This window comes from Branchiostoma floridae, chromosome 15, assembly GCF_000003815.2.
Source record: "Branchiostoma floridae strain S238N-H82 chromosome 15, Bfl_VNyyK, whole genome shotgun sequence".
Classification (NCBI taxonomy): domain Eukaryota; kingdom Metazoa; phylum Chordata; class Leptocardii; order Amphioxiformes; family Branchiostomatidae; genus Branchiostoma; species Branchiostoma floridae.
The window spans coordinates 8,775,059-8,794,203 of NC_049993.1; the positions used below are offsets into that span (position 1 = coordinate 8,775,059).

The window sequence follows — 19,145 nt, forward strand, 5'->3', positions numbered from 1 at the left end:
TTCCAATGTCCTTTGTTGATTAGGGCGCTCCAGTAACGGGAACATGAACAACATTTAGAGCTGACGGTAATGAACTGTACTTAGTACGACAAAAGATGTAACAATCTGAACTTAGACATGGACAAGCTACCGCATGGAGTAGACCTCTCCCTCGGCGGCCATCGTGTATTTTAGAGAGGCACAACTTGCCATCAAAGATTTATCAAACATATTGCAATATGAGGTTATATGCTGTAGAGAGAATCAACTGCAGCCTCGTTCTGGTGTAAACTCTGGTATGGACACGGGGATTCAAGATGGCCGCCAGGAATGGAAAGATGTCTATCCTGATGGCTTTCCTTTTTGCTTGTGATGAGAAAGTCAGATGCACTAGGATATTTGTTTGGAGCTAGCCCTTTGTAATAGCCACATACGTACAGGCTAGTTGGGCAGCCCTGACTGTGAGTGCTGAATAGCCAAATCAAGAAGTAAATGAATAAATAATATCTATTTGTAGACCCAAACCATTGGAACACCTGAGAACATGTCTGATTTCCTACTTGTCCGGGAATACTGAAGATCACATGTTTGACGAGACTAAGACCATCGCCGTCTGACAGGAAACCACGCAACTTGTTCACACACTTGACTTTCTGGTCCTTGTGTAAGTGTAGAATTTGATTCGTAGAGCTACATGTACGAAAACCATTGTAGCCGGCCTTTCTCCTGTTGTCGACCTTTTCATCCCGGATACTCCCGTATTTATTTTCGCTGAGTCTCTGCCCTAAGCTTGTCTGTGGTGCATGTTGTGAAGACTTACCGTAATGGAATTGGCAGATTAAGCGGACCTCTCCCCTACCGGTGCTGAAAGACGTTTACGGCTGCGGTGATCGCCGTGGCATTACTGCCGCGAACCTGATTGCACCGGTGTGACAGAGCAGGTAAGCCGTCTGATTGCCTCAGCGTGAGACGCATTCAAACTCTGTCAGCCACGCTGGTTGCCTCTAGCCTGGGTACCATTCGGGTCGTAGTTCGCTCCTATGTTCACTTCTGAACAGCAGAGAAGCGACTGTATATAGTGTATAATGAATGTCAGAGCTAGAAGCGACTGTATATAGTGTACAATAAACGCCGGAGCGAACTGCTTTCCGGATGGTACCCAGGCTATGATGCCCCAGCAGTGGACCTCATACCACCTTCCAGGTTTTGGCAACAGCTACATATAGGGCAATGCGTTTCCTTTATATGAGGCGGGTGGAAACTGTCAGAAAATGTCTTGTGCGGATATAGGATACAACAGGTAGTAAAGAATGAATAAAATAAAAATTGTCAGCGTGAGACGCATTCAAACTCAGTCAACCATTCTGGAGGTCTCAGCAGTAGACCTATACCGCCTTCCAAGTCTTCGCTACAGCTACATACATGTATAAGGCAATGCATTTCCCTTTTCCAAAAAAAACTGTCTGAAAATATCTTGTACGGATATAAGGATAAAACAGGCAGTAAAGAATGAACAAAAATAAAAATACTTACTTACTTACTACTTACTTGATAAGGTCTCCTCAGGGTTGTGCTCAATAGCCTGCATCACCATGGCAATAGTAATTTCGTTACAGCATTCTTTAGTCGGGGTTTACCATATATACTTTTACACAGTTTTTAAAAATTCCTGGAAAGCTATTCTTCGCATCTCAATGTTAAAAATCGAATCTGAAGCTTACAAACCAAGACAGCCAAACTGCATTTGCTCAGTCTTAAGCTGTATTTCACTTGCAGCTGAGCCCAACTCATCACCATTTATCAAGTTATATACGCGTATGCATTATATATAAACATATCCACATGATGACAGTTTGATACTATCACGTTCTGAGAAGTGAGAAACTGTCACTAGACAGAACTCTCCGTGTATTTCGACTTCGTCCTCGACAGGTGTGACGTCCATATCGGTCTTAATAGATCTCCCCGCGTCCGCCAGTCGACATTATTAACCCTGAGGGGATTATTGCATTAAACTCCCTGAAGCGGGAGGTGCCTGTGGCTTTCCGTTCGTAAGACGTGATAGTACATCTCCATTAGAGGGGATATCGCCGTATTCCGTCTTCAACAGCCAAGAGACTAGATCTGCCCCGAGGCAGATCGTCTTTAAGTGGTTTTTGTATTTGAAGGAGTTCACTTTGGAAACACGGATGTATTTAAGTTTGGAAGTGTCCATTCTCGGAATCAGCACAACGTATTCACCAGTTGATACAAGTGTATAATCGTTAATATGCCACGTATGTATGTGTAAAGGTTCTGGATGTTTTCCAGGGCTGATTGGCATGAACTAATACTGACACGGGCCACAATGATTAAAGAGAACATAACTAAATAGATAAATACATTGTAATTATTGAAAGATATCAGAAGCGCTTACTTTAGTATGCACATTGTACTTAAACACTTCCTTGTTCATCATCTATATATTCATAATTGACCACCAATGCTGAAACCCACTTTTCATGCAGTGTCATTTTGAAAAGTGTAGCATATAATTATATAGAGAGATTTGTACTTTCATTTATGTTGCAGTTCCGGAGTAAGTACCATAAGTACTGCTATTCCAAAGGTCAGATTTAAACGTTTTCCTGCACATTATTCTATATTTGCACAACAAAAATAGAACGACTTTTATAAATAGCTGTCATTTGCACCAAGCAACGCCATGGTCATTCTAGCACCTCGAATCTGGACAGATCCGGTGATGTCATAGAGTTTTCACCGTAAAACACTTCCCAGTTCACAGTGTGCAGTCTCCGAACGAGGCTTTTTCGGGGGGTGTTGGCTCGAAACTGCCCTCCACGGCAAACTCCCTTTCCGGCATGAGAGAACCAAGCCAACGTTGGAAATCGCGAACCAGTCACCCCCCCCCCCAAAAAAAACAACAACAACAACCGGTTAACCCCGTTCGGAGACTGCCACGGAGGCTACATAAAGACCCGAAATGTCAAAGTACGGGTACGGTTGGATGCGGTGTAACCCCCGGGGTCTCGTGCACGCCGACTATAGCAAGCCTCATTACAACCCGGGGTCAGCCAATACTACGCTACTTCTTCCAGGTGATGCGCGCTGCGTGAGGACTGAACATTTAATTTTCCGCGTCACAGAGACGTGTTGGCATGAGAGGGAAGGGCCACACACAGACCCCTCTCTCCTACAGACCGCTGTATAGATTTTCGCTGACTTAAGACTCCTGTGTCACTTGTGGGCAAGAGATGAAGTCTCTTAACCCGGATCCCACAAGTCACGGGACGTTTATATATACAAATATGTTTTTATGTATACATATACACGCACAGACACTCTTAATCCAAATTTAGAAAAATCTATACTTGTCTACATTCATGTGAAACTATAGTTTGAAAAAGACACATTCTTGTCAAACTATAGCTTTTCTTTTTGGCGTTTCTGAAATGTAAACTTGTGTTTGAAGGATTGCAAAATGGATCGTACCAAATATTTGATTTGATTTGATTTATTCTGCTGTAAGAAATACAGCCATAGCTATCCAACTAACCGGAGGCCTTTACCAGTATAAAGTGTTTACAGAGCATTTTTATCAAAGATGTCTGTAGTTTGTTTTTGAAGTTATGTCAAATATACCCAAAGTCGAGTTTTCCCGTGTACCAGACCACACCATCATAGTGTACGGCTCTCCAGCCGTTTGACCATCACATGAGTAAACTCTGCATATGAAGCGCACTGGCGGCCATTCGTTCTGCCTCACCCGTCATCCTTGTGACGTCATTAAAATGAACTCGAGGCACAGGGAAGGAAGGAAGGTACACCATTGGCTGTAGGGTGAAAATGCCTCCTGTGACATCTAGAATATCCAGCTCACTCTGTATTGTCTTATGACACTGAAAACAGACGTACAAAATACCCGTGAGTATTTAGCGCTTTCTAGATTTGTATGAAGTGCCTTGAGCTCGTATTAATGACGTCACAAAGTAAGTTCTTGATGGCCACGTTGCCACGTTTACTCCCACAGCTAGCAAACTGACTGAAAGAACACTACGATAGACTGATGTGACATAGATGAGAACTTGATTTTGGAGCATATCTAACGTGGTTTTATAGGATTTGGGTTTAACTATATCATACGACAGTTCGAAAAACCAAAACTATAACAAGGTGTTCATAGTATAATTCCAAACTTCCAACACTAGAATTTTCGACCACTATGACCTTCTTCATAATCAATAAAAAGTCATTGTACTATGATAAGTACAAAGACAGATGAGCTACTATTATGGTACGGTGTATTCCGCAGCTTAAATAGGTGTGTACTCCCTCTAAGTCACTCTCTTAGTCACTCACTCACATCCCCCCTCCCTCTCTGTCACACACACATAAAACTCTGGACTCAACTGAACGGGAGTCAGAAAGGTCTGGTTAGAAACCAAGGGAGCAGACACAATCACTGTGTTTGTAACAGGCGATCACTTCCAAAGTAAACCAATTATAATTTTACACCCTTACACGTCATTTGAACAGCAAACACCGGCCACCATTAAGTGACTAGCGTCGCTAGTTTTATTTCTGCGTCGATAGTAAAACTTGTGTCCTTTTGAAGATGTAATCCTAGTAGGTGTCGTTAGAGCTTGCTGACCGGTCGATGTGGATTGGACATATGGTAATCCTGTAACTCTGCCACCATGAATGGAGAAGATTGGAAAAACCGATGGCACGTCTTGGCGCATCTATTTGAAGCTGAAAGGAAAGGTCGGAATGAGATGGCTTATTGATCTGATTGATTTTCTGACAGCGCATATCTCATTTCGGGCCTTTGGGGCTTCATTTGTTTGAATAATAAACGATTACTTTGATAATGGTGATAATTACGCTCCTACTGGCTTACTTGATGGTGTCCCTCGTAGCAGAATGGCGAATTGATGAGCAGTGTTGACAATGGCCTGACCATACTCAATGGTAGTTACAAGCAAAGTAGAGATTTTACCAAAAGTTTATGGTGATAGGGTGTGGACATGTTATTGTATAAAAACACTGCCACAAGTTTATAACACGTCAGATTTGCAACCGATCTAACGTTGTGTAGACATCTCCACCTTCACATTGTCACAGTTATGCAACATTATGTACTGCTAGTTTACCTTTATTCGTCATATTCGTTGCTTTTGAAACGGGGTATTGAGGGTATATGCTAAATGCAACATTAGGCATACCACTGGAATTGTAAACATGAGAGACTTGAGTGTTTAGGAAACTATTCAAAATACTTCAATAAACATGGATTTGCAGACGACCAGATCAAAATAAACAGGACTAGGGATTACATACAAAATTCATATCTTGTATGTCATAAGTGGACAAAGTTGTCACCACTATCATCTTCCTCTTCACCCATTTATCATGATATCAATCATTACACAAAAACATCAAAATATAGACTCATGATTTAGCCTAGGTATTCTCTTCCCTTGTAAGCAATGACCCAATCTTTTCGTCGTTAGCAAGAGAAAAGATTGAGCCAGTGGTTACAATCAATCAATCAACCAATCAATCAATCAATAAACTTTATTTAACCTGGATAGCCCAGGATCAGGTCACCCAGGTTCATTATTGTAGTCTTATCATCAACAGTCGGGAAAATTAAGTTATGATGAAGAATTTCAAATTGTACCTTGCGATAATGATCTACCTTGCATGTACTACATACTATCTACAGAATAAGAATGGTATGGCTCTGTTGCGAAATGATCTTTGTCAAAAACACAATAAGCAAGATTCTACGGAGTGACATAAAGCATTTTCAACTTTTACGATACTCCCGTTGTCCTGTTGCACCGACTAACCCAAATAAAGCAGCCTAGTTGATCAAACGCCAAGTATCCCCAAGAAAATATTCAGTTATCCTCAAGGAGAGGAAGAAATCTTTAAATGGTTTCCTCTTCAACCCCCTGGCGTCTTACGAATCATTTGGTGTTCAAATCTAGCTGAATGGATGGGTCCCAATTTTCGCCCAATGATCGGTAATCGATAGGATGTTACGACCATAAAATAACCCCAAATTGCTCGGACGCCTTTCCTGGATCGGTCTAGCAGAGATCAGGTCGGTAAGAACAGAAAATTATACGGAAGAATGCATCAACATAAACTAAGTAAATCCACACACCTCCTCAACAGGTTTATCCATAGGTAGATAAATGGAAAAAGAAAAGAGTCGACCGAAGGAAAAAGATTAACTTATTCAAACTAACCATCTCAGAAATGTCAAGTTATGTGGGGGTGAAGAGAAAAGGGCATCCCGAAGCGCCATATTTCAGTGTTTTTATTAACTGTGAAGGTTTCAATATTGTGATTCAATCAATGAATAAAAGAAAGGAATGACTTTGTTTCCAGCAATTAACAAATAATCTCCAAGTAGATGGAAAAAGGCAAAGTCGTCACTCAAGATTTTCGAGCACTGGGCCTTGTCTAGCCAACGGATACTGTTTCGAAAGATCCGGTTGGAGATGACTTGATAACATGTCCCTGTTGTCACACATGTTGGCTTGATTTGAGGAGTCCTCTCGGAATAATTTCTTTGTAGTTGTTCTGATTTCCCCAGAGGCTTAGAAAGCTGCTCTGCCACACCTGAGGAACCGTCCGACAAGATGTTCTCACTAATCCTCTCCAACATATCTCACATATATATTGCTTGAACCTTGGCTGTAAAGGCCCCGGTGGGTGTACATTTGTCAGGCCTAATCCCACGGTGTTAGCTTATGTGGCACGTAATCTCCAAGCAGATGTAGAAAGACAAATCGTCACATTTTTCAAGGTTCCTGTTTTGGTCCGTACGATCTGGTTGAAGATGACATGACGCGTCCTTGTTGTCAGCCCCATGTTGGCTTGATTTGAGTTCTCTCGGAATGATTTCTTTGTAGTTGTTCTGATTTCCCCAGAGGCTTAGAAAGCTGCTGTACCACATCTGAGGAACCATCCAACAAGATGTTCTCACTAATCCTCTCCAGCATATCTCACATATATTGCTTGAACCTTGGCTGTACAGGTCCCCATGGATGTACATTTGTCAGGCTTAATCCGACTGTGTGAGGTTATGTGACAGGCTGTGGCCTTGGTCTCTGATTTCCCACTCGCTGTGCACAAGCCACTCGGCGACCATCACTCATGCCGCCTGTCTGAAGAGATTGGAAAAGAAACTTTGTAACGATAACGATGGTCTTCATTGTACGTTCATGTCTATGGGGCTAAGTACGGACATGCAAATATAGAAAGCATAGTTAGCACGCCTTTTCATGTAGCATAGGAATAGAGTATTGTAAAACATTCAAAGAAATGCAGTTCTGCATCTATGCGTCTGACTGAAACATCGCGTTATCAATAGTGAACCAGGATACTGTATGTAACCTTTAACCTTAATTCACCACGCAGGCGCGTATTTCAACTTCCGGACCGTCACCCGAAACAGAGAAGAAGTTTTTGACAGGTGAATCTGGTGGGAACGTCAGCCACAGCGTCGGAACGACAATCAATCAAGCATAACGAAGGTACTGTGACGATTTTAATACACCCAGAGAATTCTAAATCTTCAATTTGAATGCTGTCCTTTCTGTTCTGCGAACGTTGGAGGGACGACACTGTTTCTCTCCCACAATCCCGCCTTTTTCACCTGTGTGACTCGCCAAAATGTTCAATGTTCATATCTCGGATCGTGATGGCCACTAAATGAACTCAAACTAAAAGTGTAGCGGTAGTGCTGTAGTGTCCAACTTGATGAGACATTATAGTATCACTTGATGGGGGAGGAGCGGAGGGTGGCTAATTACTTTACAAATCATTCTCCCTATTTCCATCATTAGCATATCAATGAGTCTGATACTATAGGTCGTCTAGGGATGGGCAGGCATGCCCTAGGACCTGGACGTTGTAAGTTCGAATCCCGTTCGACTTTCATACTACTAGAAGGGCTTGCAGTCCTTTAGATTGGAAGGGTAGGTAGCTGCTTTCGAAGACCTTAAGTACGGTCGAAAACTTTTTTTCTTTTTTTTTTGAACCTACCGAAACTTGTTGCGCGCATGGGTGCCATCCATATTATTAGATCAACATGGACTAATTGATATTGAAAAACCACAAAGAAATGATTTAAGATAGAGAAAATAGTATTATACTATACACGACAACACAGGTACAGGTGTAAGGTGTGTTTTGTTGAATGTTTTTGTTGTTGTTATTTTGTAATGTTAGTTTTTATGTCATTACAATTGCATCTTACATAATGATGATGTATATAGTCCCAATAATTCTTGAGAATAGCACAAACGGTAGAATGTATATATTGTTAATCATATGTATGAGGAATTTAGGTAGACAGGTAAGGGCACCAAATACCTGTGTACAACCACGAAAGCAGATATAACAACAGATTTTTAAAGGACACAACATTTTAACTATTGTCCTTGTATGGAAACTTTAAGAAGCAGATCACTGTCAGCATCATCGACTTGGAAACAGATTAGACCTTTCTTGGAGTAGGCGCGTCCTGATTTCCCCTGTGGTAGGAAACAGTGGTTCTACAAAAGGGCACGCATCCGTCTTGTATTAATCAGGACAGCCAGTGTTTCCCCACGTATTGTGAGGTGTAATGATCTGTACCTTCAAGAAGTTCTCCTGAAACAGACGCTCCGTCTAAGCCGCAAATGTTACCTTTCCGCTAGCATTGTAATTTGTCACGTAGCTGATGATTTCTGCAGGGAGCCGAAGGCTGGAAGGGTGGAGTAAGAATGAAATCTCTTTCGTGTTCTCATGACGCATATTGAAAGTTTTTGAACTTGACCGTGCACAAAGAGAGGTGTTATGAAGAGGCAAACTGTTCTTCAGCTAAAAGATTGGAATCACCTTCATAAAGTATTTTATCAACTCGAATAAACTTTCATCCTAACAAAGAAATGCATTTCTTTCACCGACTGCCGTAAGTCTGTTTCATTTTAATCAGGTAAGGGGAAAAAACTGAAAGATGTGAATTTGCTACTGAAACTTTTACATCATAATAATCATAAATCAAATCTTCTTATAAAGTTTATTTTTTAGGGTTTCTGATGGCTTCTTGTAAACCCAGGATGTTAATGTCGTATGCCCCTTTCAAAAAGGGTACGTACCTGTGGTCTTTCCATATAGGGCATGATCTATGACCCCTGTTGAGTCAAGGTGAGGTTCACACTGACTTGGCGCCGTTCTGGTCAGCCACGCATTACCTCTGACCTGACCCTGACCTGCCACCTGTGGGTCCAAATCACGTCGCGTTCAATTCTTCTCCCCCTGTTGAAAAGAACATCCCGCGGCGAGTTGTCAAACATGGTCTACCCATCCTGCCGCGATTTCTGCAGCGGCAGCAACTTGGACGGATTTGATTTCCCCAGGGTCGGCAGCCTGGTGCTAGATGCCGTTTGTCATAACCGGGAACTGATCACCGGTGCCCACCCGTCTTGATTTGCTTGCGAGGCGACACTTCGCCATCAATTATACACTTACCACTATCAATGTCCTTGTACGAGGATGTGCTGCCAACGGGAAGATTATCAAGTTTACTTACACACAAGTCTTGACTAAGTAATAGCCACCTGCCAAGTGAGTTCGTCATAAGGGTTAGAGGATATGTCCTGTATATCCTAGTATCAACTTGTAATGCGGTTTTGCATCATTAAACATATATCTACCTTATGTTTACCATCTTATTCCGTACAAGCTTTGGTACCGAATAGATATTTATTAGGGTCCCATTGAGTTGTAGAATAGAAAACTATATGTTAGTTTCTGTTTCAGTAGGCATAAAACTTTATGTGCCATGCTATATGGTTTACCCCCGAGCGCTAGCGACACACTTTGTCATTAAATTTACGCCTTTCTCTGCTACGACTTCTTGAAACCTTATGTTCAAGACGCACTGTTATCTGTAGCGTATTTGAATGTACTTACCCTAAAATAGGTTGACTTTTAGAAGTCGTTTTGTTATAACGGAGAATCGATCACAAAACCCGATATTTAATTCGTCAGTTGACACCTCATCATCAATTGCCCGTCCGCCTCTCGCTCAACTGTCAACGTTTTAGTGAAGATTAAGTGAAATCGGAGTTGTGTTGCAGTCTAACTACTTACTCTAGTCTTGTTTGACCTTGGAAGTGGAAATGCAATGTTTCACAAATGAATCTTCTACATGTGACTTGATTTGAATCCTCACTGACCATTAAGTACTCATGAATTTTACATAGACGGCCTCTCTCTTTTGTCAGAGTCCTTGAAAAACATTAACGAAGGTCGTAAAGAGGTTCAAATGTACCGTCTAATTCCTAAGAGACTGCGTGGGAACTGAAGCGTCCGAAGTTAGACTTGGAGCTAATGAGTAATAGACTACTGAGCGCCATTTTGTTTCTTTGACTCTTTTCCCAAACGAGACAGACTATGAATCACATGTCTACCTTTTAGTCCGTCCTGCATCGAGAGAAATATAGAATGCCGGCAGAGTTACGATAAAACCCAACTGTAACGTTAGGTAATGGGTTATACAGGATAGGATCTCTACTAGAGGATCATGTAGTTGCGTTGGTTTTGAGGCTTAACAAGGTGGTTTTCAACAAAACGGATATCAGATCCGTTTGTCTCAAATTTCTGTCTCTCTTTCCCAAGTGACGCTTCGTCATCAATTATGCATCACTGCTGCCAACCTAGTGGTAAAGATGATACGGAAAGATATAAGTACGCCGACGTGGCCTAGTTAGTTTTGAGTGGAGTCGTATTTTCTTGATTCGTATGAGGTTATGTGTCGTATTTCCTTTTGTCGAATTTGATTTCTATATCTCAAGTACAATGACCTATGGCAACATAATACACATACAAGTGTAGTAAACACATGATAAGTTAATTACGTTAATAAAAGTTTAGTGGCCGTAGTGGCAGTCAGGTCGTTGGTGTTGAATTAAGGGTTAATGACCCGCCCCGAGGTGTATATGGTGTCATAACGCCTGGTCCTTTGCTATAACCACCGAATAAAACCACCGAGTGAGCGAAGCGAAGCACCGGTGCCGGTGTCGATTCATTCTGACCAATCAGAAGGGGGATACACACCGGCCTGGCCGGAATCTAAGTGTTACGGCGTCATGACCAAGGTGGAACGGGGCCTTCTGATTGGTCCGCGGCGCCTGGCTATATGATAATAGTCTTTTTAAGAAGAAACGATATATATATATATATATATATATATATATATATATATATATATATATATATATATATATATATATATGTTCCTGTGTATCTAGTGTCAAAGTTGTACGCTGGACAGACATTGTCACCAACAACATCCTCTCTACACTCATGTATTTGGAGTTTTGCCAGAGTTAGAAACGTTCAGCGATTTCATTTAGTTCAGTGGATCCTATCAGCGGATTGGGAGCCGTTCCAAGCCTTTTAGATATGTATTGGATTTGGTATACTTCAGTCGTTATTGTTGGCTTAGTAGTAAGTTATTTGAACTTTCTACCTGCTTCACAGGAGTAGAGAGAAGTCTGAACTGTACTCCTATATAGAATTCCTGGAGCTGCATTTGGCGTCGCACAGAAGTATCGTGAGGGCTGTGATAGATTCTTTATGTATTCGCCAGCTCAATCTTTGAAAACGTTTTATCCTCAACTGTTTGATGATAATCATAAGCTGATAATCGGGACCAGATAAACATTGGTAAAAGTGGGCCATTTGACGTCATTGTTCATTTGGTATCGTTACATCTATGAGATTTAGTACTTTTTCGAACTACAAACGACCATCAAAAGACCTTTAGTACGTGTACTTCCCAATAATTTTATCCATCTAGCATGCGTCACTGCATCTATTCATGCCTGTACAGCTGAACGTCGCCTGGCATCCGGTGATTGCATTATTTCTGATCGCACAATTTTTTCCTTATCTATTTTTGGAGACACATGGCTGACTTTTCTTTGTAATCGAAGCTTTCTTCAATCCTTAACGTATGGAATTGTGCACCAAACTGTTCAAAGCTGAAAGTTTCTTTATTGAGAGGAAATGATAATAATTGGAGGATGAGACTTATTGCAGAAAGGAGAAGAAAGCCTTCCTCATTGCTGGAGGCGAGGTCAGATTTAAAGCAGATTGAACCAGGGTTTGCGATGGGCTTTTTGAGCGGGTCTGACAATAAATGACAGCTCTATTATTCCTGGAACTATGAGATACATCCTAGACATATCTCCCTTGCCAACCCTGCCTCGTTTTCTCATTTATCTCCGCTACAGACAATATGGTATCTGTTGACATGCTTAATGGCGCTCCAAGTCTCTCTACATTATTAACCAGCGACAGGAAGGTCAGACAGATACATTATCTGGGGGGACGGACAGCCAATAGGACGGACACGAGCAGCCATTTGTCACGGGATGTCATCGTGATTTCACGTGATGTTCACGTGAACAGTAGAATTTTATTTCCACATCAAGGATTAATTGTATCATCATCACGCCTCCTGCATGACATAGCGTTAATACTATTACGCAAAAAGCGTGCGTTCTTCCCTGTTGGGAGATGCATATGGATCAGGAAGAAGTTTGAGTGTTTTAAGGTCCAAAAAGATGTGACAGATGTTTACAATAGAGCAAAGTTTTGCTATTCTGATGTTGAATACTCTCCAAGCAGAGGTTAGGCTCCGGTTGTTTTTTTAACGTTCTGTGTCAGTCGTTTTTATCGGGCTTTCTATTTTGTATTTAATCTTGCTGTGTCAAAACCTGGCGTACTTCAAGAGAAATGACAAAATAGAAAGCCCGATAAAAAAACGACTAAAAAAACGTTAAAAAGCAGCCGGAGCCTAACCTCTGCTTGGAGAGTAATGTTGAAGACCTTGAAGATAATCAATTCGCAAAATATAGCTAAAAATATTTCTCCTGTTTCAAGGGGCATCGATTTTAAAGGTTCTTTGAATGTCGTGAAAAATCATTTAAAAATGACGAATGAAGTGTACAAGACACTGATAAAAGCTCGAGACAAAGTCAAATATAGACAGTTGGATCAATGCAATCCATCGGAAAGTCTAGACAGACCGTTGGATGTGAACTACATGGGTGTTTGAAACTTTGGGAATCACTAAGAATGTTTGTATCAGAAGGAAAACTTCTATTGCTTTCTCAAAACGTCCGCACTGTATGTTTTATAACGTAATATTAACCTAGGAGATGCTAAGGCGATGGAAGATAATATTGTCTTCTGACAAGAAATGACAGCTCTATCATTCCTGGAACTATGAGATACTGCGTGTGTGATGACGAAATGTTCAAACGTTCGTAGTGCGTAGTGCAGGATACTTAAGATTTTAGACATCAAGTCCAGAGAACCCCCATTCCTTTACCTGGGAATATATAACGTAACCTACATTATATGGCGATAGAAATGTAAAACAAAATATGATGGAGGCTTACATAAACTTGTAACCATTTTTTTCTCATCTAAATCACATGGAAACTTCTAGCCCGTGGCTTCTATAGTCATTCTCGTATTGAGGTCATCTGAAAGGTTGACAACTTCAAGATAGCATTGAAAATGATTTGAAGAACTCCTTTTGACCCAGAGTTGCACCTGACAAAAGAAGCACTTTGTAGTTTTATGTGATAAAAAAGTTACTTACATCAAAAGGTTCAGCTGGGAAAGTTGCCGAGGCTAATGTACACGTGGGAGCCAGAATAAAGGAACGTCTTTGGGCGTCTCTGGTCTTGACAGGCAGATTGTGAAAGATGAAGTCTTGCTGAGGAGAATGATAGAGTGGAAAGGGGCAGTGGGTCGACGTTAAGAAGCTGTCAGTGGTTAGACGGCTAGGATATAATTAGGTTAAGGGCATAAACTGCAGTGGTGTCAGGGTACGAACTGAGAGGGGTTTCACTCAAGTAGGAAAAGGGATTACGAGGAAATGTCCCAGACAGAAGGACAGATGACCTTATAGGAACTGAGCCCAACGGAGCTGTGTGAAGGTCGGTTGAGCGACCAATAGCTAGGGTTAACATAGTCCCTGTAGTAGGTTTGCATCTAATGGAAACAGAAGGCCCGCGGTACCTTATCTTGTTGAGTAAGAATGCACTTAACTTCTTATGGAATAAACTTACCTCGTGGCAACGAGCAATGTAAGCCTGGTCAAAGGGTATGTAGAGTAGAGTTTAACTTCCATACGATGCAACTGGGATTGAATGCATAAGTCATTTATCGAAGTCAGTACCAGCTAGAGGAAAGATAAAGGTGGTGAGACAGCTTTAAGTTATCTTCTTTTCAACCGTCCTTGCCCTTGAAGGAGGAATTGTCGCTGTAAGGTCGCACGATTCTCCATTCTTGTCGCGCAAAAGGATAATATACATGAAAAAGTTATATGACGCGTTAATATAAATGAAAAAGGTAATGTACATGACTTATATTGCACCTGCCACGAACCAGAATTTATTCAGATACCTTTACATCGCTATATAACGTAATAAACGACTCCGAGAAAGTTACATCTCAATAGATAAAAGTGACTTATTAAAGTCAACAAGGTATTTCTTGATAGATATAAGGACAATTCAATTGTTACCATTTTCTATTACACCAATGCTGTTACCCGTATGAGTTTGGTAGTGGTCCATGATCCAGAATGTCTTTATTGCGCATAGTACAATTGGCTCGAGGTATGAATAACCAAAATCAACCATTCATTTGTACTGATAAATGAAAAAGAAGACTCGTTTCTTCTCAACTAATCACGTATGAAGTTTGCACTTTTATCAACACACAGACCTGTTGTTGGGTTCATTACGCGTAATCTGATGACGATAATCGATCATCTGCCTTGAGTGTAGGAGGCGGGGCATGATTCATGGCCACTTGGACAGAAAATGAGACTTAACACAAAGGAATACAATCCTCGTGACATATAAAACTGGGACAGTAATCAATCAGTCCGCAAAGGACGCTGCCCCAATAGTCATGTCTTCCCGGAGGACCATGAGCGGGCATCGGGTGAATCTCAGTATCGCAGAACTGCAGGAGGTTCACACTACAATAAAGGAAACTTTTATGCGGAAAACTTATAATCATCAAACACGTTGTACGACCATGGTTCATGCTTTAACCTTTTAATTTATCAACGGTTACGTTTTTCTGCCTTACAAACATCCTTCTAAGAATGATTCATCCACTTCAATAAGCACATGCCAAACACACTGGCAGCTCCGAATTGCCTTCTAATTATATGCCATATTTTTACTTACGCTGTCTTCATTCAAATTAATTCCAATGCAAATCACTCGAAGCTATGCGGTCTTCTCCTATGTGACTAGTGAATAGGATAATATGCTTTAATATTCCGACGTTGTCTTGTACTCTCCAGAGCTTTAAGCCCGTTGGAACTTTATTGCTCTTAACTAGTTTACATGGGCGTCAGTGTGAGCCAAGGACATTTATGACTGAAGGAATGGTGTGTTCCTGAAACACTTGTAATGCGAGGCCTCCCTACCGTGTCCTTATCTCTGTGTAACACGCCGATACGCCGGGACGCCTTCCTTTGGCCCGTAACCGTCCTGACGGTGCGCACCGGGAGCTTCAGATCGCGCTCTCCGGCAGACATGAAAGGCGTCCCGGCCGGGTGATGAATGGGCTCCGGTCCACACCTCTGTGCTCCGACTGACAAAGTCATAAATCTCCGCCTTTATCTGCCTCCTGCAGCACTGGTGATCACTCCGATACAGGCGCCTTCTCAAGTCAACATTATCGGAGAGAGGTGCCGATAGGCAAGCAACATTCTCACTTCCCTGGAGAACAGAATTCCACGCGATGTGCTGGCATGTCCGGTTTCCTGCTTGGTCCTTCGTCTTCAAACCTTTCCTGACACATGTTTGAGATTTAATTGATGCCGCTGATTGATTTTAGAGTCACACCAAAGAAATGAAGGAGCTTCTGAAACAGACATTGTCATATTAGGTAATGGTGCATGCCGAAACTGATTCCTACCATCCTAAAGAATAGCCTGTTTCTGCATCGTTATGCTTTGTAGAACATTATTAGCTTTTAAGGCACCAAGGGATCATCTGACGAATGTTACTCAGTCACGTCTCTGTCATGAATACGAGGCGACTACATTGTGTATTCTGCATTGCATTTGCGACGATTGTCATCATGACTTGAGGGACACACTCGCTTGTTCCAATGAAACATTTAGATTTCAGGTTCTTGGATTAAACATCGCGCTACCAATGAACTAATGGTGATACTTTATCTGTGCAACATTCATGATTTTGATATGATGGCACCAATGACTTGGCGATCATCATGGATCATTGGGCCGTTGACGTCATCTAAAATGATGGTTGTAGGATGGACAAGCAACACCAATTCATCATCACATAATACAAAATAAACCAAGCAACAGAAGAGATTCTCAAGACAGTAGCCCATGTGACCCAACCGGGCTAACTTGTATTTCTTCAGCTATCGCTCACATATCAATTCAAAGACTCATTTCTATACCAGTTACACTTGTATTCAGAGTTATTATCGGTCACTGCTGAAAGTGGATACCTCCTGAAACGTCTACCTCTTTACAGATTTTATCCAGTCGGTTGATTGATTTGTACTGTTTCAAAGTTCTACCTGGATGTTTAACCCTCGTCGACGTTTCAAACCAACTCCTTGACCTTTAGAACAAAGTATCAAAGCAACCACTATCCAAAGGGACTTAATCTCAGTCCGGCTACCTGGGGAGACCCTTGGCAATGAACAATGAGGTTTTCGTACTTCGTCATCGGGGAATGTACAACCGATACCTGTGTCCTGGTAGGATAGCCGATGCCATTGGAGTTTCGAGATAATCGTAGTAGGCGAAGATACGGTAGAAGTAAGAGCAAAGCAAGTATGTCGTGTGTTAAGTATGCTTAATTGTGGACGGTTTTGTAACAAGAGTTGATTATTATCATTATACTTCATTTCTTGGAGACCATACCGTATACATCTAGATATAATCGTCGCTAGGTAGAGATTTGGATGATTACAGAAGAACTTTGTTCCTCAGACTCCAATACCCCTCTTAACCGGCACTTCACTCATTGGTTGCCTCCTTAGGTTCTATTGGGAATTGCGGCTGCCTACCTGGAGTTTCCAAGAAGGTTCTACATATACATGTCCCATACCCTGCAATATACATGCGCTGTCAACGGTCTGACACCTAATTATGAACTTGATGGATCGTCTATAGGAATTTTCCGCGGTGGAAAGGTTGAGGGTTCGGCGCTTGTGTGTCGTGACATGACCGAGATTTTGCATATTTAACGGCTTATCGTCTGGCTGTCAGAATGCCAGAGGTAGATGACTAATGGGGATCGCGACCCTGTGTGGACAGGCACCTTCTCCTATAGACAGGCGAGGAAAACTCTCACCTTCGTGTTCTTCCACATAACTGGCAAACCGCCATTAGGCGTAGCAAACCTGTTTTGTACTGAGTGTACATGCTGCATACGATTTGATCCATACACACCAAAGTGATCCCTACTCTTTTCTTTAAGTGCTGGGGGTATGGCTCTCCTCAAACACGGGACTTCCGACATAAGAGGGAACCTCCCCAAGGCCATGTTGATTTGATTATATGGATGATATCCTTTGGGAATAAAAAAATGATGCGAGCGTGCGAATAAAAAAGGTTGACGAAAATTGTCTTCATTATGTGGTCAGAAAAGTTGAACGAATGACTTGATATACAAAATATAGTATACCGAACAGTAGGTTCTTCATTTTCTTCTTCATCTTCTTTAACCACGTTATGGTCAATGGTCAATGGCATTAGTATACGTATTCCAATTTCTATTTTTGCAATACATGGCACATATTTGCATATTTTGAAGCTGCTTTGTACGATTTAGAGTATGGTTGAAACTTTTTATCTTATTTTTGGAAACGGTCGAAAATTGATGCGCGCGCGGATGTCATCCATATAATCAAATCAACATGGCCCAACTAATTACTAACGCTATGTAAAACAGTCGTGTGAGGACAACATTGGAGCCTGCTACGGATTCGAACCGTGAAAATCTACTTCAATAACCCAGGGAGGTTAAAGAATCACCTTAACCACGCATCACCATGTCGCCTACTGTTTTGGCCTTCTTCTGCTTTCAACCTTTCTCAAAGTCAAAACGCGCACATGCAGTTCTATTCCATCTTGTGCGCATCATTCAACGTATGTTATTAGTATCTGCATTGTATAACATTTCCTGATTAATTTCCACTTTGTTAATTCCATAAAAGTATATGGATTCTAAACATTGTTATTAATATGAACCCAATCTACCAAGGCCAAAGTCATGGTAATTAGGTTACTTTTATCATTGATATTAGTTTCTTCAATTACCGTTTTCTTTACGTGATGTAATAAATTAAATTTTTGTCATAATTGCCTTCTTGGAATTCAATATCTTTCCACTAATTTACTATCACAAAAGTCAGCGAGAGGTACACGTATGGATTATTTTATGGAACCCATTGATATATGACATAGGGATAAAGGATTGGGACGGTTCCCCCAAGAGGACAATGAGTGAAGGGGGTTAATGTAACGTTAAAAGACAACATTAATAAGTCAAAGAGCAAACTATGACTTTAAACATTATATAGTCCCTCTTTTTTATCCTTTTATTTTTATTTTTTTTCTCCGTAATGATATATTGATTATTTTAATAATTAAAATTCGTGTAAATGGTGATGATTCAAACCGAAAACAAAACAAAGCCGTATGTTACCTCGGTTCGAATGGATCCGAAAAGAAATTTCAATCCCAGAGCGAATTTGTTTATGCAAAATACGTAAACACGTCGCCAGTAATTCTCTCACAAATTCACTCCTTAATCCTGCCTACGGGTGCACTGATTCGACAGCCTGGAAGATAATTCGGTGTCAGCATGTGAAATTAGCCTCCTGCGACAAATTGACTTTTCGCTTTATTCCATCACATGGCTTTTCGGTTTACAGTGGATCAGGAACGAGGATTGACTGACGTACTTGTTTGTGCGATGCGCGAATCTCTAATCTTTTAATCTCCTCTGAGATAGATTTGAAAGCTGTGTTAAGCCATCTATTTTGGTTTTCCCCACCTTCAAGTT

General features: G+C 41.3%; 1 protein-coding gene across 2 annotated transcripts in view; it reads left to right on the forward strand.

Annotated features, from left to right (window-relative positions):
- Positions 1-7,400: 7,400 nt before the first annotated feature.
- The window catches only part of LOC118431387 (nectin-4-like), a 129,001-nt gene continuing 117,256 nt past the window's right edge, over positions 7,401-19,145 (forward strand). The window contains exon 1 of one of the 2 annotated variants that reach the window (XM_035842560.1): positions 7,401-7,532. The gene's annotated coding sequence lies outside the window, so the exon portion shown is untranslated. The remainder of the gene's footprint in view (positions 7,533-19,145) is intronic. The other variant, XM_035842558.1, reaches the window with a different exon arrangement.